Source organism: Protopterus annectens, chromosome 15.part0 (assembly GCF_019279795.1).
Source record: "Protopterus annectens isolate FY-2018-M chromosome 15.part0, PAN1.0, whole genome shotgun sequence".
Taxonomy (NCBI): Eukaryota; Metazoa; Chordata; order Ceratodontiformes; family Protopteridae; genus Protopterus; species Protopterus annectens.
The window spans coordinates 651,991,576-652,018,446 of record NC_056749.1 but is presented as its reverse complement, the minus strand read 5'-3'; positions in this window follow the sequence as shown (position 1 = coordinate 652,018,446).

Genomic DNA, 26,871 nt, shown 5'->3' with positions numbered 1-26,871 from the left:
TGGGCGACAGGTGTTCCACACCGAAGGTCAACCCGCCATTGGTTAGATCAGATCATAAACTATTCACTCTGGATGCCCCCCCCCCCACCATCCCCAACTAAGGAAACAACAGTAAAAAACTTTTCTAAAGCAAACTTCACCTTACTTAAGACAGAGCTGGTAAGTTTCACAGCCCCCACGCTAAAGGATAATGCTGCCCAAGATGCAGAAACCTTTACAAATGCACTCTATGAGCACCTACAAGGATGCATGGATCGTGCCATCCCTAGCAAAACCAAGACTCACTCCTCTAAGAGAAAGAAACCAGTTTGGTGGACCCCTGCAATAAACAGGCTATACAACAGAAGGAGTAAACTAGTTCAGAAAAAAAGCAAATCCCAGTAAGGAAAGACATCCCTGATCAGTATCAGTAAGAAACGGAGGTCCCTCATGAAATCATCCAAGGCTAACTTCAAAAGAAAAATAGCCAAGGATTCAAAAGATAACCACAAAGCCTTCTTTAGCTATGTTAAGAATCTAAGTGGCAACTCGTAGATATGCACTGAACTAGTGCAAAATAGCACAAAATATACTGAACCTACTGATATTGCCAACATTCTGGCAGATATATTTAGTGCAAACTTCACCCCCCTCTTACCTACAAAAGGGTCCACAACAATACCGGAAAAGTGTAGTGTCCCAAAAATCACAGATGCACAGGTGAAAACAGCCCTTTCAAAAGCCAAAAACACAGCATCAATGGGACCAGATGGTGTCCCAGGCTGCGCCTTGCACGAACTACAGAACGAACCAACTCCCCCACCCAAACATGCTGTTCAACCTCAGCCTCTCCACAGGCTACGTGCCCATAGAATGGTGCACAGCAACGGTTATTCCTCTCCACAAAGGAGGGGCCACAACTGACCCTGGTAACTATTGCCTCATAAGCCTGACTAGCCTGGTCTGCAAGGCTATGGAGCGCATCATCAGGGAACTCATTAACAAAGACATTGGGAACATCCAGACACTTAACCCAACCCAGTTCAGCTTTACAGGCAGATCATGCCTACTAAACCTGGTTGACTTCTTCGAGACAGTCATCAAGGCCATAGACAAGGGAAAGGTGGTTCACAAAGCCTATCTTGAACTCACGCCTTGGCTTTCGACACCATTCCCCACTAACTCACACGGTAAGAATAACGGGCTCCAGGTCCGACTCTAAACCAGTCACAAGTGGTGTCCCGAAGGCTCGGTCCTGGGACCCCTACTGTTCGGCATACACTTCTCAGAAGTACAGGCAAACACAGGAGGACTATGGCTGACCAAGTTCGCCGATGACTGCAAACTGGGAACCATAATTGACTCTCCGGCTGACACGGACATCCTCCAAAAGGGCCTTACTGAGACGGACACCTATTGTCAAAGTCATGGCCTCAAGTTACAATGCCAAAAAATGCATAGTCATCCCATTCGGGGAAAAACAAAACACCCACGAATTACCACATAGGTGACAGCCCCCTTAATACAGAAGAGGTAATAAGAGATCTGGGGTCCCAGGTAGATGGTAATCTCTCCTTTGACAATCATATTGCCAAAGTAGTTAGGAAATCCTTCTATGTGGCCCATCTAATTGCTAAAGGGTTCGCATCTAGAAATAAAGAGGTTATAGTGCCCCTCTACTCGTCACTCATTAGACCCATCATAGAGTACAATGCCCCATTTGGGATGTACCTCACAAGACACTTCCAACAGCTGGAAAGACCACAAAAGTACCTCACCAAGAGGATTACTGTCTCCTATGCAGCCCGACTGAAAAAACTTCAGCTGTACTCAGTGGCATATCGCTTACTCAGAGGTGATCTCTGCCTGACTTTCAAAGACATGTCCAACACAGAATTGATGGACATGCTCCACCTAAAGAAATACAAGTCACTGCGAGCCATGCACTCTAGTGAGCTACACCTCGCCACAACAATAAATAGAACATGCTGGAGGGATAGATTCCTGCCACAGAGACTCCCCATGCTTTGGAACAAAATTCCAAATTACATCAGGCATCGCCCCCTCACTAACACTCTTCAAGAGAAACCTTGACGAGTGGATGGGTAACAGAAAATACACTCCTGGGATCACTTCACTGGCTCGGCTTGACAGAGGATCAGTTAATTAATCAATGGGGAGGCGAAAGCTGATACACTCTGTCTAGGCTTGTAAATGCCCTCGGGCAGACAGCCTAGTACCTACCTATGATTTTGGAATGTGTATGTAATTGTTTGAAGAAACACTTGTTGCGAAAGCGCTCACGTTTTGTTCCTATTAAATTACGTTTTACTGAGTCTTGCTCTGGCTGTTTCTGGAATTCTTTTTTCTGTTTTTAAGAAATTTACTGTCCTTTATTGCTTCTGGGTTCTGTTATTCCCTTCCCCACTACCTCTACGACACTGGTGAAGAGTCATCTCCCCCTCATGTTGACGCTGCTTCTCACTTTCTTCGGCCTCCAAATGCTGCACTCTCTGCTGCTTCTAATTCCATCCATTTTTCCTTTTCTTCAGCCTCCAAACGGCACAGTGTCTCTGCTGATTCTAATTCCAAATGTTTGACCTCCAGTTCAAGTCTCTAACTCTAGACAGAATTTTTTTTAAGTCCTCTCAGGAAAAGGTAAACTGTCCTATTTCTGAGGGCTGCAAATACCAATCACCAGTCTGTTTATCCTCCTGGTTGCTAGTCTGTCCTACAGCTGCAATTACGGCTGAAATCATTTCCTGTTTTAGTCAAGTTAGCATGCACTAGTCCTTTGGCTTCTCACACCTTGGCCAACTCGTTCTTTTGTCAGCTTGCCATAATTCTCTGCTGACATCTTTGCCCGATTTCCCTGACTAGACTAAACTAATATATATATATATATATATATATATATATATATATATATATATATAAACAGTTGTGAAGTAAAACTCTGAATGTTTACCTTGCGGCTGCTGACAATACACACACCTTCATAGACAACTGCCTACAGAAGTTCAATTAATTTTCATACCACTGCCCACCAATATGTGATGCTCCCTCTCTGGGCCAGTAATCAAGGAGCCTGACTCCTCATCACTGACACTACAGGGGGACATTCACTTGGGGTCTGGTTAAGTTTCTAGCAATGGGGGTACCATGGAAACCAGAAGTCAGAGGTCCAGATGTATGTGATGTCATTCTGTAAACACTTTGCGCATTTTAGATGCTTTTTGACCAGATTTGAGTACTCTCAAAGGTTAAAATATTCTCTAAAGGACCAGCCACAATTGTGTCTTTCGGCTTTTCCCGGTTAGGGGTCGCCACAGCGGAAATCCGGACCGCTAATGATTGGCAGCAGAGTTTTACGTGCTGGCTTGCCGGGCCTAACGCACAACCTTCAATGAAGGAACGCCCGTTCAAGCATGTCGCCACACAGAAGATGCTCTGAGAATCGAATGGGCAACGTCTAACTGTGAGGCGACAACGCTACCGCAGCACCACCACTGCAGTCATAATGAAAAGTTTAATAAAAGAACATGAAAATAAGGAATATCAATTTACAATAAACAGCAGAGTTTCAAACACAGGACATATTAAAATAACACAAACAGATTCACACAGATACAGAAAAACAGTTAATCTTACTATATTTTCCTGACTGATCAAAAGAATTACTATACCCTGGTCACGTACTAGAGCAACGCATCCTTAACCTATTATGCACATGGGGTTGGGGTGTCACTTCAACAGTGACAATCTTGAGCCAAGGTTTACACCACTGGGTCCTTCTTTGTCAGTTTCCAAAAACAGACTGCTCAGAGACTCCTCTCTCATCTGGTATTGACATAATTTTTGTCCTAGATTACAGAATGACATCACATACATCTGGTTATCTGACTTTTGGTTTCTATGCTACCCCCCATTGCTAGAAATGTCGCCAGAATTGAGCACATTGTGTTATCATATGCACGGACAGAGATGCGCTACGGCATCTGGAAGTTACAAAACAATAAAACACTTCCAACTCTTCCTACAGGAGCTAATAAACCATTCTCTGGGACAGACATTTCATCTGTGGCTGAAGTCAGAACTGTGAGATGCAGTCTTTACGGCCTAAATTAACCACTTTAATTTATATTTTTCAAAGTTAGCTGGATTGAGATTAACCTCTTCTTTTCTAGTATCCTCTGTTAACACACACACATTTCCTCAGTTACAATACAGTCAGGACCCACTGTTGGCACTTTTTTTTTTTTTTTTAATTAACACAAGCAGCTTTACAAACACATTTTTAAACACAAGCATCAGTACAACTCAGTTTAATATACAAATGAAAGAATTCTTTACAAAATTCTAGCTAGCTATGTTGGCATATGTTACACATCCACTGCCCTACTTCTCTTGGCATAGCTAGCAATACGTCACATTGTCACAGCTTTGTACTTTTATTTTCCACTGCATTTTCATTAATGTTTCCTAGCTTTTGATTTGTTCTCCATTTCTGAGTTTCTTTTTATACAAGCAGGGTTAGAATGCTATTTCCCCACATTCAGGAGTGTCCATATTAAATTCAGTCCACTCCACACTTAGACATTAATGTTAAAATCCTTCAAGGCATCAAAGGAGACACAGATACTTGTCATATGCCTTTACTGCAGAAATCAAAGGAAAGATGAAAATAAACAACAAAACTTCCAAATTTTATAAACACAACTAGATTCATATACATTTTGCACCTGTGCCTGCAGACATTTGATAATCATTCCACTGATTCCATGCAAGGTCGAAATGACACCTGTTTGGAGGAAGGCATCATTCAGGAAACCTTGATGGTGGTGTGTTTCAGCTGCTTTTTAACAGTATTTGTCCCAACCAGAGTGTGTGTGTGGGGGAGGGGGGAGTGTACCAACTCATCTCAGTGGCTTACAAATGTCTTCCACTTTGAGAGTGCTTGTTTCTGCACACTTGCTCTTAAGACTGCCATCCATTGGTGGCTTGTTAAGCTGAATGCCTGCTTCTAGACTACTCTCCCATGTGACAGTCTCTCTTCAGAGGGACAAAATCAGTATGCCCAACCAACTCAGCCCTTTCCTACCATCAGGATGGGCTACCCATCCTCCTTGCCACCACAGCCAAGCACCAGAGAGTACAGTTGTATACACTTACCATAAATATAGATGCTCAAGTGTATTCACTGTTGCAGTCATCACACTTGGGTTATCTGCCTGCAGGTAGCCCTCAGTCGGCCCAAATACCAGAGTCTTGTGATTTCTGCTTTGGATGCTGTTGCCTCTTCCATGATGTCAGGTCGTCAGGGGTATAAAACATGCAGCAGACGCCATTACATCAGTTTTTCTTGCCCCAGATGTCAGCAGCCTTCAACATAGGAAGCAATCACATGGTGTGGAACACCTCCAGTAGAAAATAAATACCATTGCCATAAGATATGGTCACAAAAAAAAGAGGATAGGTAAAAAAAAGTATAGCAAAGACAGGGGGGCTGGAGGGAGGGTAACCAGGACTGCAACAGTGAATACACTCGAACATCTACATTTATGGTAATTGTACACAACTGTACTATGTTCTTAGTGTTTCACTGTTGCAGTCATCACACAATGGTTGATTCCCAAAGCTGAGGAAGGGTGGAGACAGTCAAGAAGTATTTTTGAGGATTAGGGAAGAAGGTAGGCAAATGGATAGATTGGTTGAGAGCCACACTGGACACCACTTTAGGCATAAAGGAAAGGTTAGTCCTGAAGAAGACCCTGTAAGCATGGAAAATAATGAAGGGTTCCACAGACATAAGTGCTTGTAGCTCATACACTCTTCTAGCTGAAGTGATGGCCAAAAGCAAGGCTGTTTTCTGAGAGAGGAATTTTAACTCTGCTGACACTGCAGGCTCAAAGGGGGGGTAGCGTGAGCTTTTCCAGTGCAAAGTTAAGGTCCTAAGCAGGGGTGGGTGCTCTCCTTAGCGGCCTTAAGTTGTTTGCCCCTCTCAGGAATTGTTTGATTAGAGGGTGAGAGAAGAGAGGTGGCTCAGTGTTGTAATGAGCCGAAATGGCAGAGGCATGTATCTTAATGGAAGAGGAGGATAAGCCTCTGTGGAGTAGATCTGCTAGGTAATCCAGGATTAGAGGCAGGGAGGGCAGATTTGTCTCCTCTCCTTTAGATTGAATCCAGGAGGAGTACCTTTTCCAATTAGCAAAGGATTTCCTTGCACTGGGTCTTCTGGTTTCAAGGATGACATCCAGCACCTGTTTGCTTAGGCTGGTTACTGGGGGAGAATTCAAGGAATAAGCCAGGCTGCAAGATTTAGGGTTTGCAGTTGCGGATACAAGATCTGTCCACCCTGCTGAGACAGCAGGGTTGGGTTCTGGTGTTGGTGCCAGGATGGCACCGGTGACAGACTTCGCAGGAGTGGGCACCAGTGTTGGCGTAGCCAGTCCAGGGCAATCAGAATTGTCCCTGGTCTGTCCTGTCTTATCTTAAGCAATACTCTTGAGAGGAGGGGCAGAGGGAGAAGGGCATAAATTGAGAGATTTACCCACTGGAAGGATAGGGCATCCACTTTCCAGGCCCTGCTTTGAGGTGTCCTAGTGCAGAATCTTCTGAGCTGGTGATTGTAAGGGGAGGCAAAGAGATCCACCTCTGGTGTCCCCTATTTCTGAATCAGAAGGTTGAAGGTGCATGGCTCTAGTTGCCACTTGTGTGGGTCTAGGAGATTTCTGCTTAAATCGTCTGCCAGTGAGTTTCGTTTGCTTGGCAGAAATTGAGCTTGCCGATGTACCTGCATGTCCAAGGCTGTGTTCCCCACAGGGCCATGGCTAACCTGCAGAGTGGGTTCCCCCCTGCTTGTTGATGTCCCACAACTCTGGTGTTGTCTGTTTTTATTAGCAGGTGTCATGGTGAGAGTAGGGATCTGAAAGCTGTTAGAGCGTGCTGCACAGCTAGCATCTTTTTCTGGTTGATGAGCAGATGCGTTTTACTTGGGGTCCAGTGGCCCTGAATACACTTGCCGTCCATGTGTGCCCCCCCAGGCATAGTCTGATGCATCTGTGGTTAGGGTCTGGGTGGCATAGTGTAAGAGCAGTCCCTTGTTGTGGTTGCGTGCTGCTGCCCACCAGAGAAATTCTGTCCTTAGACAGGGTATTATGGGAATGGCAGTTTTCAGGTCCTGAGAATGTTGGCACCAAAGACTTAAGTACCATTAAAGTTTCCTCATATGCAGTCTGGCATATGGAATTAGTAGGATACATGAGGCCATGAACTCTAGGGCCTGAAGGATTTTCCTTGTGAATAGCTGGGTTCTGGTGGCCATTTGAGTAAAATAGCCTGTCAGATAGGCTTGTTTTTCTGGTGTGAGGAATGCCATCTGGGATGCTGTGTCTAAGCTTGCACCCAGGAAAACAATCTTTTGACTGGGGACTAGTTTTGATTTCTTTTCGTTGATGGTGTACCCCAGGGAGGTTAGTAGGTTTTTTTTTTTTTTTTTTTTACAAATGTCAGGTACTGCAACAGCATTTCCTGTCTGCCTGAATCAGGTAGTCGTCCAAATATGGGTAAATTTGAATAGTTCTCTCTCTGCAGTAAGCAATGGCTGGAGCCAGGAATTTTGTGAATACTCTGGAAGGAGTGGATACACCAAAGGGAAGTGCAGTGAACTGATAATGCATATATCCAGCCCTGAAGCGTAGATATTTTCTGCATGACTCCCTTATTGAGATGTACATACAGGCTTCTTTAACGTCTAGGGTGACTTACCAGGCATCTGTGGCTAGCATAGGTAGAAGCCGCGGCAGGGTGCGCATTTTGAATTTTGGTACCACCAGGCAGGTGTTGAGAATTGAAAGATCTAAGATTGGGCGCCAAGTGCCCTCTTTTCTAGGTACCAGGAAAAGTCTGGAATAGAATCCTTGACCTATGTGTTCTGCAGGAACTGGTTGAATTGTCCTTAGAGATAGCAGGGATTGGACTTGGTTTTGAGCCTCTACCCACTGGTTTAGAGGGAGGTCTGGGGAACAGTTTTGGCGTTGGCAGTGAGTGGAAGTAAAATTTGTACCCCTGGGATACAGTGTTGAAGACCCACCGGTTTTCTGGTGATGGGAATCCATTTTTTTGCATGAAGGGCAATTTTTCCTCCTAGGGGCACAAGCAGTTGGGCAGAGGAGTGGGGTGGAGTTGAGAAGTCATTGGGAATTCTTTCCGTAAGGGGGGTTTAGCACTCCCTGCTTTAGAGGTGGAGGCACTCCATTGCTTAGATTTCTGCATACCTGAGACTGTAGTCTGGGTATCTGTTCCCCCTGGGTCTAGTTTGAGATGGCCTTGAGGGGGCTGGAAAGGACCAATGTTTCCAGGGGCAATGCTTACTGAATCTAGGAGCCTGTACTTGTAAGAATTCTTTGACTGTCTGCATAGATTTAGCTTTTTCTTCCATCTGTAAGAACCTCTTCTGCTTTGGTGCCAAACAGATTGTCCTCGTTCAAAGGAGTGCCTAATAACTTGGATTTGACATGATCTGGCAAGGTCTGCTCCTTAAGCCAAGCATGCCTTCTCAGTACAGAACCAGTGACTGCTGCCCTGCAAGATGCTTCCAGGGTGTCAAAGTCACACTGCAATGTATGCTTGCTGATTTGGCTTGCAGAATGCATAAGCTCTGGCAATTCTTTATTTTCTACACAGTCTGTAAAGGTAGGTATTTTTGCTCAAGTTCCATAATATGTTGTTGGTACTTCAGCATGTGAAACTGACAATTCAAAGCCCTAACGGTAAGAGTTGCAGAGGTATATACTTTTTTTTTTTTTTTTTACCACATCTGTCCAAAGCTCTGAAATCCCTGTCCGAAGGGGTGGAATTCCTAGCTGTAGTTGCCTTGATACCTTTAGGCCCCTGGGAAATGATATCTGGGACAGCAGTAGGATTTTTGAAAAGAAATTTGTGAGAGTCAGGTACTCTGTAGTATCTGTCTGGTTTCCTAGGGGCAGGGGGTAAAGCATCAGGAGTAAGACTGGATTCCATAAAGACATCAACAACTTCCAGGACTGGTGGTACTGCTAAAGGCCTGTGTTGTGACAAGGCTAGTAATTCTCTGAGTCTCTTTTTGGACTGAGGATAGTCTTGGCATTCCCAGTGGAAATGCTCTCAAAGTATGCAAAGTTTCACCAAAAGAGAAATCCTCTGGAGGAGAGGCAGAGGGAATGGATTCATCTGCATCAGAATCCTCCTAAGCAGGTAAGGGCAGGTCTTCATAATCAGAAACCTCAGTCGTCGGACTCTTGGTCTGTTGAAGCTGCTGGGGACTGGTCCCTTTTTCTTTTAGCAGGGGAAGGCTGACTTCCCCTAATCAGCATAATAAGGTCTTCTGCCATTCTAAGCAATTTATTTTGTGGCAAGGAAGCAGGTGCATGCGCTTTCGTCGGTTTTCTAGGCATAGCGCATACTCTTGGGCTTAGAAATTCGGTAGTTTAAGACAGAACTGAAGTAGTCTGTGTGGAACATTGTTCGTACGAAGTACTTCCTCAGAAGCCAGTGCCTGCTCAGTGGCTCCAGACCCAACCAAGGTAGAGACATCTGCCGGTTCCAAAGTCGAAGGGTCTTGCGGCATACCAGACTCCGAATGAGTCTCGATAGAGGCCTGCAAAATCCATTGAAGCAGGCATAGTAGAGTTGTGTACACTTACCATAAATGTAGATGTTCAAGTGTATTCACTGTTGCAGTCATCACACTTGGGTTATCGCCTGCAGATAGCCCTCAGTCAGCCCGAATACCAGACTCTTAGTATTTCTGCATTGAATGCTGTCGCTTCTTCAATGACGTCAGGATGTCAGGTCGTCAGGGGTATAAAAACAGGCAGCCGACATCATTACATCAGTTTTTCTTGCCCCAAAAGTCAGGAGCCCCCAAATAGGGAGCTAGTATATGGTGTGGAACCACCACCAGTAAAGTAAATACCATTACCATTAGGAATAGCCATAGAGAGGAGAGATGGAGAGAAAACCAGGGGGCTGGAGGGAGGGGAAACTAGGACTGCAACAGTGAATACACTCGAACATCTACATTTATGGTAAGTGTACACAACTGTACTATGTTCTTCATGTTTCACTGTTGCAGTCATCAAACTTGGGTTGATTCCCAAAGCTGAGGAAGGGTGGAGGCAGTCAAGAAGAGTTAGGGCTGGCTAGTAGGCCCTGCAAGATTGCTGTAGCAAACCCTGCCCTGGATTTGGAAAAGATAGGCAAGTGGTAATGTTTGGTGAAGGTGTGTAAAACTCCAGGTTGCAGCTTCCAGAATGTCCCTGGTAGGGACTCCCATGAAAAATGCTGTAGAAGTAGAAGTAGCCCTAGTGGAATGTGTTCTGACCCCGAGGGGTTGGTTTTCCATGGTGCTTGTAGCAGAAATGAATGCAGTGTGCTATCCATTTGGAAAGGGTTTGTTTAGAAATGGCCTTGCCCTCTGCCCCTGTTGGAAAGCTGACTAGCAGCTGGTCAGATTTTCTGAAAGGCTTAGTCCTATCAAGGTAGAACCTAAGCTGTCTGTGCACGTCCAAAGAGTGCAAGATTCTTTTCCCCCTTTATTCTGAGGTTTAGGGAAGAAGGTTGGCAAATGGATGGATTGGTTTAGGGCCACATTGGACACCACCTTAGGCATAAAGGACGGGTTAGTCCTGAAGGAAACCCTGTCAGCATGGAAAATAATAAAGGGTTCCACCGCCATCACTGCCTGTAGATCAGACAGTCTTCTAGCTGAAGTGATGGCAAGAAGCAAAACTGTTTTCCAAGAGAGGAATTTTAACTCTGCTGAAGCAGCAGGTTCAGAAGGGGGAAGTGTGAGCTTTTCCAGTACAAAGTTATGGTCTCAAGCAGGGGTGGGTGTTTTCCTTGGGGGCCTTAAGCTGTTGGCCCCTCTCAGGAACTGTTTGATGAGAGGGTGAGAAAATAGAGGTGGATCAGTATTGTAATGAGGCATGATTTTTAATGGAGGAGAAGGATAGGCCTCTGTGTAGTAGCTCTGCTAGGTAATCCAGGATTAGAGGTAAGGAGAGCACTGCTGTGTCCTTTCCTTCAGATTGAAGAAAGAACAATATCTTTTCCATTTTTCCACATTGGATTTCCTAGTACTAGGCCTTCTTGGCTTCAAGAATGATGTCCAGCACCCGTTTACTTATGGCTGCTGGTGGAGTATTCAAGGAATAAGCCAGGCTGCAAGATTTAGGGTTTGCAATTGTGGATTCAAAATCTGTCCCTCCTGCTGTGACAGCAGGGTAGGGGTCTGGTGTAGGTGCCAAGGTGACGCCGTTGTCAGGCTTGTGCAGGAGTGGGTACCAGTGCTGGCATCGCCAGTCCGGGGCAATCAGAATTGTCCTTGGTCTGTCTTTTATCTTGAGTAGTACTCTTGAGAGAAGGGACAGAGGAGTAAAGGCATAGAGAGGTTTCCCAATGAAAGGATAGGGGATCCACCTTCCAGGCCCTGCTGTGAGGGTTCCCAGTGCAGAATTTGCTTCCTCCCACAACCACCAGTTAAGCAAAGAGATCCACCTCTAGGGTCCCCCACCTCTGGATCAGAAGGTTGAAGGTGCTGGCCTCCAATTTCCACTCATGTGGGTCTAGGAGATATCTGCTCAAGTCATCTGCCAGTGAATTTTGTTTGCCTGGCAGGAATTGAGCTTGTAGATGGACTTGATTGTCCAAGGCTGTGCTCCACAGAGTCATGGCTAACCTGCAGAGTGGGAAAGAATGGATTCCCCCCTGCTTATGTACCACATAACTGTGGTGTTCTGCTTTTGTCAGCAGTTGTCCTGCAAGGATTAGGTATCTTAAAGCTGTCAGAGCATTCTGTACAGCTAGTATCTCCTTTTGGTTGATGTGCAGGAGAATTTGGCTTGGCTCCGGTGGCCCTGAACGCATTTGCCAGCCATGTGGGCCCCCCCATGCATAGTCCGAGTCTGTGGTCAGGGTTTGGGCGGCATGGGGTAGAGTAAAATGCAGTCCCTTGTGGTTATAAGCTTCTGCCCACCAAAGGAACTCTGCCCTCAGACAAGGTACAATAGGAATGACTGTTTCCAGGTCCTGAGAATGTTGCCACCAAAGACTTAAGCACCATTGAGGTTTCCTCATATGCGGTTTTGCATATGGAATTTGCAGAATACATGAGGCCATGAACCCTAGGGCTTGCAGTTAGCTGGGTTCTGGCAGCCATTTGTTTGAAGTAGTCTGTCAGACAGACCTGTTTTTCTGAAGTGAGAAATACCATCTGGGAAGTTGTGTCCAAGCTTGCTCCCAGGAATACAATCTTTTGACTGGGCACTAGTTGTGATTTATTTTTGTTGATGGTGTACCCCAATGAAGTGAAATCTTTTTACAAATGCCAGGTGCTGAAGCAGCAATTCGTGGCTGTCCGCCTAATCAGGCAGTCCAAGTACAGCTACATTTGGATATTTCCTCTGACTGCAGTATGCAATGGCTGGAGCCAGGCATTGTGTGAATACCCTGGGCGCAGTAGACAAGCCAAAGGGAAGTGCAGAGAACTGATAATGCATAGATCCTGCCTGAAATGTGGATATTTCCTACATGGTTCCCTGATGGGGATGTGCAGATACTCTTCTTTTTAAGTCTAGGGTGACTAACCAGGCATCCTTGGCTAGCATAGGGAGAAGCTGTTGCAGGGTAAGCATCTTGAATTTTGGAACAACCAGGAAGGTGTTGAGAATTGAAAGATCCAGGATTGGGCTCCAACAGCCCATCTTTCCTGGGTACCAAGAATAGTCTGGAGTAGAAACCCTGACCCCTTTGTTCTACTGGAACTGGCTGAATAGCTCTGATGTTGAGCAGGGAAGGAACTTGGTTTTCAGCCACTGCCTACTGCTTTGAAAGAAGGTCTGGAAACCCTTTTGGGGTTGGCAGTGACGGAAATAAAATTTGTACCACTGGGATACAATGTTGAGGACCCATCGGTCCTGAGTGACGGACATCCAGATTTGCATGAAGGGCAAGTTTTCCTCCTAGGGGCACAAGCAAATTGGCAGGGCTGGGAAGTAGAGTTGAGAAGTCATTGTGAACTTTTTCCATAGGGAGGTGGCTTACCACTCCCTGTTTTAAGGGTGGGAGCACTCCATTGCTTAGATCTCTGCATACCCCGATATTGTAGTCTGGGTGGTCTGTTTCCCCTGGGTCTTGTTTAGGAAGGCCTGGAGGAAGCTGTAAAGGACTAGTGTTTTGAAGGGCAATGCCTACTGAATCGAGGTGGTTGCACTTGTAAGAATTCTTTAACAGTTCATAGGTAGGTACTAGGCTATCTGCCCAAAGGCATTTATAAGCCTAGCCAGAATGTGTTGGCTTTGGCCGCCCCCTTAGATTAGTTCCCTATGCCTCTGTCCAGCAGAGCCACTGAAGTGATCCCCGGGGTAAACTTTGTTTGCCATCCACTCGTCAAGGTTTCTCTTAAAGAGTGTTAGCGAGGAGCTCTGCCTAATGTAGATTGGAATCTTGTTCCAAAGCATGGGAAGTCTCTGTGACAGGAATCTATCCCTCCAGCAAGTCCTATTTATTGTTGTGGCGAGGTTTAGATCCCTAGAGCGTGTAGCTCGAGGGGATAAGCTTTTCTTTAGGAGGAGCATGTCCATCAGTTCTGGGTTGGACATGGCCTTGTATGTCGGGCAAAGATCACATCTGAGTAGGCGGTATGCAACAGAGTACAGCTGGGGTTTCTTCAGACGAGCTGCATAGGGCATCTGTTTGCAGCCAGTGATCCTCTTGGTGAGGTACTTCTGTGGTCTTTCCAGCTGTTGCTGGTGTCTTGTAAGATACATCCCAAATGGGGCGTTGTACTCTATTGATGGGTCTGATCAGCGATGAGTAGAGGGGCACAATGACCTCTTTTGATCTGGATGTGAACCCTTTTGTGATAAGGTGGGCCACACAGAAGGATTTTCTAACCACTTTGGCAATGTGATTATCAAAGGAGAGTTTACTATTTACTTGGGTCCCCAGATCCCCTATTACGTCTTCCGTATTTAGGGGACGACCACCTATGTGGTAGCTTGTGGGTACTTTGTTTTTTCCAAAGAGGATGACTATGCACTTTTTGGCATTTAGCTTGAGGCCATGATTTTGACACCAGGTATCCACCTCAGGGAGACTCTTTTGGAGGATGTCTGTGTCAGCCAGAGTCTCAATTATAGCCCCTAGTTTCCAGTCATCTGCGAATGTTGTCAGCCATAGTCCTCCTGTGCTTGCCTATACCTCTGAGAAATAAATGCCGAACAGGAGGGGTCCTAGGACTGAGCCCTGGGGAACGCCACTTGTAACCAGTTTAGAGTCAGACCTAGCCCCTGCAACTCTTACCATGTGGGTTCTGTCCGTGAGCCAGTTGGCAACCCATCTTGTGATGCAGGGGTTGATGTTCAGCGGCTGGTGAGCTTGTCTATAATACCAGAATGGTGAATGGTGTCAAAGGCCTTTGCAAGGTCTAGGTAGGCTGGTGTGTACCACCTTTTCTTCGTCTACAGCCTTGGTAACGGTCTCAAAGAAGTCCACCAGGTTTAGGAGGCATGATCTTCCCTTAAAGCCAAACCGGGTAGGGTCCAGTGTTTGGAGGCTCCCAATGTCTCTGTTAAGGAGTTCCATGATGATGCGCTCCATAGCCTTGCAGACCAAGCTAGTCAGGCTTATAGGGCGATAGTTCCCGGGGTCTGTTGTGGCTCCGCCTTTGTGGAGCGGAATAACCGTTGCTGTGCGCCACTCTATGGGTACGTAACCTATGGAGAGGCTGTGTGAGAACAGTGTGTTTAGGTGAGGGGTTCATTCGTCTTTGAGCACGTTTAGGACACAGCCTGGGACATCATCAGGTCCCATTGATGCTGTGTTTTTGGCTTTGGAGAGGGCTATTTTAACCGGAGTGTCTGTGATTTCAGCAGCTCTACATTCTTCTGGTATAGTTATGGGCCCTTTTGGGGGCGAGAGGGGGGTGAAGTTTGCACTGAACCTGTCTGCCAGGATGTTGGCAATATCGGTATGTTCAGTGTATTTTGTACCATTCTGCACTAACTCCAAGCAGATCTGAGCATTGCCACTTAGATTCTTGACATTGCTAAAGAATGCCTTGTGGTGATCTTTGGAGTCCTTGGCAATTTTTCCTTTCGAAACTCGCCTTGGATGATTTTATGAGGGATTGTAGTTTCTTGCTGATACTGATCAGGGATGTCTTCCCCTCTTGGGATTTTACTCTTTTCTGTACTAGTTTCCTTTTTCTATTGTATAGCTTGGTTATGGCAGGAGTCCACCAGACTGGTTTCCTTTTCTTGGAGGAGTGAGTCTTGGTTTTGCTTGGGATAGCACGATCCATGCATTCTTGTAGGTGCCCATAGAATGAATCAGTAAAGGATTTTGCAGCTTGGACAATGTTATCCTTTAGCATAGGGCTTTGAAACTTTCCACCTCGGTCTTGAGCAACGTGAAGTTTGCTTTTGAAAAGTTTTTCACGGTGGTTTCCTTGTATGGGGGTGGGGGCAGAATTTGGATATCCAAAGTGATTTGTTTATGGTCAGATCTAACCAGCGAGGGGGGTTGACCCTCCGGTGTGGAGCACGGGTCGCCCATGTTAGTGATGACCAGGTCCAATATGTTGTCACCTCTGGTGGAAGTGTTGACCAGTTGATCCAGGGTGTTTGAGTTTATAAATTCTAGGAAATGTTAGGCAAGGGAGTTAGTGCTTGAGTAGTTCTCCCAATTAATGTTTGGGTAATTGAAATCACCCAATATTAGGGTGTTTGGTAGGACCTTTATATTTCCCAGTGTTTCCAGAAATGCGGAATGGGGGTCCTGGGACATGGTGGGTGCTCTGTAGCAAGCTACAATTTGAGTTGCTGTTTTGTCCATTGTTAGTTGCACGTGGATGATCTCTGAAGCATTGTGCTATGCCACTAACCTGAAGGCGTGGGTACCCTCGATGAATATGGATACACCCCCACCTTTTGTATTTCGGTCCCGGTTCTGTGGCCGAAGTGTATGGTATGAGTTGTAGCCTGGTAGTGCTGGGGTGCTCTCTGGAGCCTTAAACCAGGTTTCTGTTACTGCACATATATCGATTTTCTCCATACTGAAGAGTGCCTCGAGTGCGTGCATTTTGAGGTTTAGACTTCTGGCATTGAGTAGCATTACCCTCAGTTTTTGTTACTTGTGCTATTTATGGCGGTGGGTTTGTCTTTTGAGCCTTGCCTAAAAAAGGCACTATGGGGGTGGCAAGTACCTTGGCCAGTATTCGAAAGCCTAAGGGTGACAGGTGCAAGCCGTCTCTAGCGAAGCAGCGTGGCTTGTCGAGCATGTCATCCCAGGTGGACAGACACTGGATTCCCTTTGAATGACACCAGAAACTTAGCCAATTGTTGAAGTTGATAATTTTTTCTTTATACTGTGGTATCACTCTTGGTGAGGGCAGGATGCTACCCAAGGTCAGGGTCATACTGGCCTGGGCTACAAGATCAGAGAGCTCTTTCATATTGCTTTTCATGTAGTCCAGGGAGGTACAGCTCAGGTCATTCACAACAACATGGACAATGACAGAGTTGTATTTGTACTTCTTCTGGAGTGACCAGAGTGCTTGTGTTATGTGGCGGATCCTGGCACCCGACAGGCAGCTAACTGTAATCTTCTCCTTATTCAGCCTAGTGAGTGGGATGTCAGTGTCCCTGACTATGGAGTCACCTATTACTAGTATGTTGGGTATGTTATTTTACCTTAAGGGCTGTAATTGCATGGCACACTGGTTTTGTGAAGTGTGTTTCATGATTTGTGTTCGGGAGTGGAGTTTGCTTGAATGTCTGCTTTGGAGGTCTCTGTTGCTTTTGCAGATTTTTATTTAGAGCCTCCAAGTATGTTTTCGTGTATTTATGTGTGTTTTTTGCCGGTGCTGGTTTAAAGGGTTTATGTGAGACAGGTGGTGTGATGCAAGTATTTCCCTTCTCCTCTTGACTGTCTGATCCAGCTTTGGTATGAGAGAGCTTAGCCTCCAGTTTGGCTGTATAACTGCATCTCTCACGTGTATTAGTGTTTGGTGGAAGGAGGAGAGGGTTGTCTGTGTACATGAGGCAGTTGTAACATTGCCTCAAAATGCCCAGATTCACCAGTTGGACTGGAGAGTACACCTAAAAATGCCCTTTGGACATGCCTGGATAGGTACAGTGAACTGTTTTACTGAATGGCTGGTAAGGTTGAATAGAGAGCCTTGTCCTTCTGTACAGTATAGGAGGGTCTAGTGCTAGGGTTTACAAGTGTTTGCTATGAGTTATGAGCAAGTGCCAATCTAAGAAATGAATGGCTTGAGTGCTTAAGTTGAAAGTTTGTCTAGTTCCAAGGGAAAAATTGAAGAGGAGACTTTGGGGAGCCAGGAATAGTTCTACCCTAGCTGCCTGGTGTGCAAAACTGGGCAAATGCGGTATTTATAGCAGGGAAATGAAAGAGAAATTAGCCCAAAATGGCCAATAAACTACTAATTTCTGGGCTGAAACCACTCCTCCAGGGACAGATTTGCTGCTCAAAGCTCCCCTCTCTCACAGGTGAACAGAGAAACTTCCTTCTATCCAAGTAAGGTATGGGCAAACACAGAGATTTGTAGCACAGCCCTGAATTCAGCACTTAACCTGAAAACTGGATTATACTAGCTTAGAAAGGCGGGGAACAAGTATATATTTTTTTCAGAAAATAAAGCAGATACAATCAAAAAAACTCTTTAAATGCACAGAAAAGGATACTTATTTTTATACATCTCAGATCAGAATTGTAGTCAATGCCCCTAGTAATAAAGTAGGAAGAAACACAAATACAGAAAAAGCAGGCAAATAGAATGCAAATTTATATATATATATATATATATATATATATATATATATATATATATATATATATATATAAAACAATAGAAAACGAACTGATGTAAACAAGTTACCCAATTAACCAGAAAAAAAGCACCTGAGCCCTGCTCCAGCAGTCTTCAATCAGACAAGTTCTAACTGCACACTCCCTGCTGCTAGGGTGCAAGGGAACCTTCTCCAAAAAAAGATGGCCTGGGTCAGTGCTCAACTTATACAAACAAAGCTAGATTCAGCAGGCCTGAATTGGGTCTATGCTGCAGCAACAAGGCGCACCAATTTCAGAAAGAAACAGTTCAAATAAGCAGGTACAATAAGCCTGTGACCAGAAATTCCCAGCTCAGAAGGGCAGAATCCAGCCTCCCACAAGAGTGCAGACCACATCTTCTTAATGCAAAAAAACTGGCCCAAAGCCCAAGTGCTTAAACCAGAACTAATACACTTTATAACTGACACTAAGCCTTCAATTAGCAACTCCCAACTCAGAAAGAAGTAAGCTTCCTGTCCTGCCACAACAGTGCAGACCACAAACATTCCTAATGTGAAACAAATGGTCTAAAGTCCAAGTGCGTAATCCAAAGGCTTAGAATAAGTTACAATTTAATCAGCTACTAACAAGCAGTAATAAATGCAGCAGAATAAACGCTATTAAGTACTTTTATTAACAGGTAGTAAGAGCAAAATAAGTAACAAAGTAGGAAGAAACACTAACACAGTAGGCAGATGTATAAAGTGCAAAAAAACATTTTTTTTCCTCTCCGTATTAGGTAGAATGAGCTAAAAACACTAGACGAGAGGAGTGTCACAGATCAAATATACAGTAGGGGCAGGCATTTGCAAAGCCACCAAGTATAAAATGAAAACACCAATAGGGAGAGCAGGGTGGGGGAAAAATCAACTCAGAAAAATAACACTTTCAACACAGATCAGAAGCCAGCAAATATTACAGATCTAAATCAATCAAGCAAAAGCAATTAGGATACTGTAGAACTTTGGAAAGAAGTGCCAAAAAATATACTTATCAATAAAAATATACTTATCAATTTATATTTTGAGTTGTTTCAGTAGCACTCAAAGTCAGAACTCAATTAGATTCAAGATCGTTTGCATAGATTTAGCTTTTTCTTCCATCTTAAGAACTTCTACTTTGGTGTCAAAGAAAACTCCTTATTTAAAGGAGCATCTAGTAATTTGGATTTGACATGATCTGGCAAGGTCTGCTCCTTCAGCCAAGCATGTCTTCTCAGTACAGAGCCAGTGACTGTGGCCCTGCAAGATGTTTCTAGGGCATCAAAGCCACACTGCAAAGTATGCTTACTAACTTGGTTTGCAGAACACATAAGCTCTTGCAAATCTTTATTTTCTGCACAATCTGGAAATATTACCATTTTTTGTTTAATGAGTTCCATATGATGTTGCTGGTACTTCAGCATGTGAAACTGACAATTCAATGTCCTGATAGCAAGAGTTGCAGAGGTATATACTGTCTTGCCCAATATGTCTAAAGCTCTGGAATTCCTGTCTGAAGGGGTAGGATTTTTGGCTGTAGTAGCCTTAACACCTTTAGGTCCCTGGGAAATGTTCTCTGGATCTGCAGTAGGATTCTTGAAAAGAAACTTGTGGGAATCAGGTACTCGGTAGTACCTGTGAGGTAAGGTGTCTAGAGTAAGAACCGAATTCCATGAAAACATCATCCACAACATCCAGGACAGGGGGAATAACTAAAGGCCTGTGCTGAGGTAGCTCTGAAAATTCCCCAAGTCACTTTTTGGATTGAGGATAGTCTTGGCATTCCCAATGGAAATGCTCTCTTAAAGTATGCAAGGTTTCACCAAAAGAAAAATCCTCTGGAGGGGAGACAGAGGGAATGGATTCCTCGGCATCTGAATCCTCATTGGCTGATAAGGGCATGTCGTGATAATCAGAAAGGTCAGAGTCATCGGACTCCTGGTCTGTAGAATCTGAAGGCAACTGAATTCTTTGTCTCTTAGCAGGGGAAGGCTGGCTTCCCCTAATTCACGTTAAGGTCTTCAGCCATTCTAAGCATTTGTTTTTGTGGCATGGGGGCTTGAGCATGCGCTTTGGTCGGCGATTTTCTAGGTGTAGTGCGTACTCTGGGTCTAAGAAACTCGTTAGTTTTGGCTAAAAAAGTTGGTTTGATTCGAACACCTGGAGGTCAGAAAACAACCTCAGAAGTTGGTGCCTGCATAGCGGCTCCGGACTCATCCAAGGTAGAGACATCCGCTGGCTCCATAGTCAAAGAAGCATCTCGCAGCACACCGGACTCCAAATGGGTCTCAGCAGAGGCCTGCGAATCCATAGAAGCGGGCATCAGGGGCTGCAAAGGTGCCTTACTGAGTACCGGCAGACTGGCGACTAGCATAATGGAAGCGTAGTCAGTTTTGGACCTATGCGGTCTGTTTTATCCTTACGTTTTTTCAGAAGATCGGTAGTCGGATAGCTTACTGAAGCCATTTCGGAATATGGAGATCAAGAGCAAAAGAATTTAGCAACAAAAGTAGCATAATGACTAATGGTTCGGGCGTTAAACAAGGCACAAAACTAACAGCGAGGGACATTGTGGTCTGGGCCTAAATAGGTGACGCAGTAAGAATGAAAATTTCTGAGATATTTGCTTTCCACAGACAAGACCATTGTTAACTTTTTTGGACATTGGTTAGACCAAGAAAAAAGGATCCCCACCGGGGTACTTAGCTTTAGAAGACTTCAGGATTACCAACTTGAAAAACAAAAATTTCAGGTAGCGGCCAACCGGCACTTGCGAACTGCTTCAGCTTTGGGCTCCTCCTCAGCAAGAAAGACTGATGTAATGGCATTGGGCTGTTTTTATACCCCTGATGACCTGACGTCATGGAAGTGACAGCATCCAATGCAGAAATACTAAGACTCTGGTATTCGGGCCGACTGAGGGCTACCTGCAGTCAGATAACCCAAGTTTGATGACTGCAACAGTGAGACAACTAAACATCAGGGGCTGCGAAAGCGCCTGACTGAGTACCGGCGAACTGGCGACTAGCTTAACGGAAGTATCGTCGGCAACTTTGAACCTGTGTGATCTGTCTCTGCCTTTATCCTTATGTTTTTATGGAATATCGGTAGTCAGATGGCTTACCAAGGCCATTTTGGGATACGGAGATCGAGAATGAAAGTATTTAGCAACAGGAAGGGCCCGACAATGAATGGTTCGGGTGTTGAACAAGGCACAAAACCGACAGCAAGGTACTTCTTGGTCTGGGCCTAGGCAGGTGACGCAGTAAGAATGAAAATCTCAGTGTGTTATTTGCTTTCCACAAGCAAGACATTAACTTTTTCTGACATCTGTTAGAGCAAGAAAAAAGGATCCCAATGGAGTATTTAGCTTAAGAAGGCTTCAGGACGATTCAATTAGTAAACAAAAACTCAGGTAGTGGCTGACTGGCACTCGCAAACTGTTTCTGCTTTGGGCTCCTCTGCAAGAAAGACTGATGTTAATGGCTTTGGCTACCTGTTTTTATACCCCTGACAACCTGACATCAGTCCTGGAGCAACAGCATCCGACACAGAAATACTAAGTCTCTGGTATTCGGGCTGACTGAGTGCTACCTGCAGGCAGACAACCCAAGTGTGATGACTGCAACAGTGAAACACAAAGAACATCTAAACTCTCACAAGTCTGAACTGGGAATCGGGGGGGGGGGTGTATTCATCCCTGCATTTTCCTTTTCAGATTCAGAATCTTGGATCTTTTCTGGAAAAGAGATATCCCACTTTCCCTTACCAGAAACTACTTTACAAAAACGAACAATAGCCTGAATTAAACCGTGAGCCAGACCCAGTAAGCTACTCCGATCCAAAGAAATTTGAGGAGGAGCAGATACATACTTGATTTTCTGCTTCTTTTTGACAGGAAAAATGAAAAACAGCAGCAGTGGCTTCACCAGGGATGGGTATAATATTGGCTATCCCTTGCCCACTGAAGAAAACCACAAAAGTCAGAGAAGATGTGGCTAACCCCTGGTCAATAGTTGCTGCAAGTGCTACACCAGAGGGATCTTGAAGATGAGTGGTCTGAAGCAAAACAAATGGCCACAGCAAACATCCACCTGCGGTTGAGGCTAATTGCCAGCTTGGTATGGTGGCAAAGGCTGTTTGCTTAACCTTTTCTTTTTGTGGCTGGAAGGAGGACAAACTTTGGGACTGGTAGTCTGTTCCACGGACAAGCCGAAAATAATACCGCTTTCCTGGGGAAGACAAGCAACAAATGCTGGTAAACACTACCAGTCTACAAAAGTTAAACAAAAAAAAAAAAAAAACAATTTCTCCACAGGAAAAAAAATCAGTTACTTTACAATAGATTTAAACTGACAACGGGAAAAAATGAGTGCTCTGTTTAAAAGTACATTATAGCCTCATGACAGTCCCTTAAAACACCACATTCCTAGCTTTAAAATAACTTTCTTAAAGAGGAATGTGATAAAACAGCAAGACAAACAAGAAAATGGAAGTTTTTCCCCAAAGGGAACTTACCTGCCTAGCAATGGGACAGCACAAGCAGACAGTCAACTCTTGAAAGTTTCAGTGGCGTGTACTCTGTCGGAAGTGCAGAAGGGCTTTGTGCCCAAACTTGTCTTTTAGTAAGCTCAGTTTGAGCTAACCGAGTGTTTGGGCACATGGAAGGTGCCCAGAAGCTTTGGAAGTTAGCTGGCTGCTATACCTTTGGCAGGATATAACCCATACAGCTAAGGCTACTGCAGTAGTGATCAATATGATGAACATTTAATGAGACTGAGACACAGTCTGCAAGAACAACTGCTCCAGCAGTTCTGAAATTAAGAAGTCAAGTGAGCGAAGATCTGACTAACCTGCTTTCATTAATGCTGTAGGGTCAACAGGCAGGGTACTGGAAGCCACAGGCAAATAAAAGCTCTACAATTATTGCTGGGCACAAACTAGAAGTTCACAGAAATTGTAAGGCACAATGAACTGGCCACTATGAGCCAGAAGATAATTAACCAGTTCTCTGACGGATGGTACACTATTTATATATAGTGATCTATTTTCCACTCCTGAAGTCTCTTGCACAATACAAATGTGCTGTCACTACTTGAAGGTGGACGGTTAATTACTTGCAATACTCCTGACTGAGCTTAAAAACAGAATCTGCACCAAGAGTACTGACCTAAAATAAAAACAAAAATCCAATATCACTCACTTGTGACTTGCAATGCTGCTAGCATAAACATAAAACAAAATGGCAGCCATTTCCGAATATTTTGTGGTTGTTGGACACGAGCCATTCAAAATGCCCCTTCCAACTCTGAAGAGTAACTAGATGCACAACAAATCTCATGCTCTTGGGTGGTACCTGACGAAGCAGTCAAAGTGCGAGGTAGTCACTTAAAGCACTCCTGACTCTGCTGTAAAATGATGAAGGGGCAGACAGACAGCCATCTAAGAGGCAAAAAAGGAATGACAACCTCTGAAAAGAAATGTTGTGGAACACAGCTTTAAATGCTTTAAACAGGAAAAAACCAAAGTTTATAATTTTCACAGATTTCATGCAAACAAGGCAGACATCAGATCATACAGACATTGGGGGGGGTCCAAGTATAGTTAATCCAAAAAGTGCCTGCTGAATGAGGGAGCTCTGATAAATAAAAGAGCGTTCTTGGCTATAAAGAAACCACCAACAGTGAACTCTCAAGCTGGTGTCGATCTCCTCTACATACACAGTTAGATGACCGACATGGAAAAAAAAACAATGTTGGTCACACACTAACTACTCAAAGTCAAGGTACAGCATTAGATGCAATACAATCTGTAGATACTTTAAGAAGCTACTTTTAAGGGTGTCTTCCTAATGTAAGTGTACACATTATAATCACCAGTATGCAATAGCTTACTTCACTAATTATCAGAAATTAAATAATGAATGCAAACTTTATACAAGTTTATTTTTATTTTAAAAAAGTTACAAACTGGTAAACTGCAGGATCGTCATAAAAAAATGACAATGAACTGTTACTGGAAAATATTTTTACAAAACATGACAAGCTACAGATTTAATGTTTGTATAATTCCAGACTTCAACTTGTCACTTGTAAAGATACAGTACATGACAAAGTATAGTCACACAATACCCTTTCTTGTGTTGGTGTAACTTCATCTGCAAAGCCATACTGTAACACTACTAAGAACCAGCTGCAGTGAACTGAAACACCAGTGCCTGTAATTCTTCTTACATGCTGACTGCAAATAAGATTATTTTCCAGAATATGCATGTTTTGTTAACTTGCTTCACATGCTGAGATATCTTTTCAGAGAAAAGAAAACTATCATTAAGAAACAAAAACAGTTTCACTTTAGCTGGCTCCATGCTGCTGTTTTGATTGATGGATAAGTTAAAGCTGTAGTTAAAACAATGGGATATGATGGCTCCCAAGGACATTAATACAAAGTTTGTCCTGAGAAAGGTGCTCTTCCAGTTTTATAGAATTAAGCCATGTACAACTTTTGCCTAGAAGGATTAAAATCAAATCCAGTTTATCTATGTGCTTGGCAGTCAGTTCCATAACTTTACCGAACTCACAAATGGCCACTTCAACGAACAGTAGAAAATTTTAAATAATTGTAAAAGCAAGGGTAGGCAGAAGCATCTGTAGGTGCTTATAAAGAAACAACCACCTTTGAGAAACAAAAACTGCATGCTGTAAGCTGGAATGATTCAACAATGAGAAAATATGATACTTTATTTCAATAGAGAATCCTTTGTTATGTATTCAAGTCTGAATGTGTGGGAAGCATGAATAAAATAAACATATAGTAGAAAAAAGTGCATAATGTACACAAATTTGTGCTGTTCAGTACTAACATCAAGGTGAACTTTTTTTTCAGTTCTGCGATTAGTCTGCATTTTAAGTGAAAGGTTTCCATGGTCAGCACCCCCGGTAATAAAAAAATACATATGAATCAAAAAGGCTTCATCTCTTCAGTGGTTGGTCTAAACTTAAGTGAAAATGTAATTTTGGAAAGTGTTCACTTCTGATGAACAAAAAAAAACCTGCCTTAGTGAATTTTTTTTAACAAGTTTCTTATGGTTTACTTTTCCAATACAGCAACACTAGCATGAATGTTCCAATACCTAGAGTTGGGCTTCATATCTTAACATTTACTTTGGTGCAGTAGGTCAGCTGGAAACATTTAATACACATTTTTACAGCAATAAAAACTTTAAGTAAAGGCCGTCTACATGCGACAACTGAAAAATAAAATCAAACACATTTTAAAGAATTATGTTAATTTGTATCTCCACTTTGTTTCAATGTTTGTGCTATTCTTATGGTTTTCAAGTATTCAAATATGGTGATTAGATAAGTATGGAAGGTGACAAAGTATTAGAACACACAATGACGTATCAAAATCTGAAATTTTCATTTTTTTTCATATCCAATTGCTTTTACTGTACTACATACTGCAAAGTAAACGCAAAGCAACCTGTGACAGTGCAAAAATTAACAAATATTGCTTTAAAACATTACATTTGGGGAGAGAGACAAAGACACTTTGTAAATTACAAAAGATGTAAAATCAATCTGACTTTAAGCACTTTGTCTGTGCTGAGCCATAAAATGTCACTGCTTTACCACTTACATTAACAAAACGGTGCTACATCATGTCAGTCTGTTATGCCAATCCAAAATGAGAAAAGATTACTTGCTCTCCAGAAAGGAATCACGTACATTCTCAACAAACAAGAATGATGATGGAATACATATCTGCTGTATCAACTCTAAAATTATAAACTCATAAAGCAACCTCAGCTAACATCACAACTAAAACAAATGCAATATTTTCTTAGGAAATGGTTCTGTTCACACATATGGGAAAAGTAGCTAGCATCTGTCTCTGCACTGTTAATACATGGACTTAAGCACGATATTGGGAATAATATTTCTGGCAACTCTGCCAATGTCATACAATGCACATAGGTTAAAGAAATACAACCAGTTAATGGTATGAGGTAACCACTTGCAGTGGTCATTTAAGGCTCAATTTACTCTCCATTAAACCATCTTTTAAAAGGCATTGAAAAACTAACACTGCGTTTAAGTAATTAATAAATACAAAGTTAGGAACTGCACTGAAGAACTTAACTATAACAAGAAATGAGCTTTGCATATCAGCTGTTAATATGAACTTAAAGCATTACAAAAAGATTTGTTCTTGAAAATAGGGATAAAAGATTTTACTATAATGTAAGTGTGCTATATGCATTTTCCATAAAGCTTGTGTTTTCTCAGCTACTGATCCATATGTTTTATCTCTTAAGTATGCTGATGCGCTTTTGACAGAATGCTCATCTAGGCTCAGCTCGGCAACCTGGTATGTAATGTTCTCCAAAGCAGTTTCTGTGCAAATCTTCCACAGAGTTTTCATCTGAAATTAAAAAAAGAGAATCAGAAGTATTTCTAAATAAAGCAAAATCTGGATTACAAAAAATACGACTTAGAAAATTGTTTATGTCCTATCAGATAAGGACAACTTACTTTTGATAAGATGACTTAGATGAATGAAGTAATGGCTTAGCTTAGACAATTCAATTTTCATTCAATAGTTTTTTCTTAAGTGATTTGGTTAGCACAAACACAAGCTTACTTTTAAATAATGTTGGAATATAATGATAAAACTGTAAACTGTTTTCAACACTTAACACAAACATTTTCAGTCTGTCAATGCACAATTTTGCAAACTAAAAAACCCTCAGAGCAAGTTCTAGAATACTACCTTTGCTGTATTAATCACAGGAATGTTTCTTTGACAAACTCTCCTATAACATTTACACATCTACTGTACGCTTTCTTTTTCTACTTTACTGATTCAGAAGTAGCTCTAGGATAAGGGATCATGTTCTGAATCCTGAACTTTGAAATATGAAATCTATAAAAAAAAAAAAAAAAAAAAAAAAAAGGGGGGGGTAAAAAGGACACAAAAAATCATTTAGTAAAAACAAGTAGTATGACTCAACAAA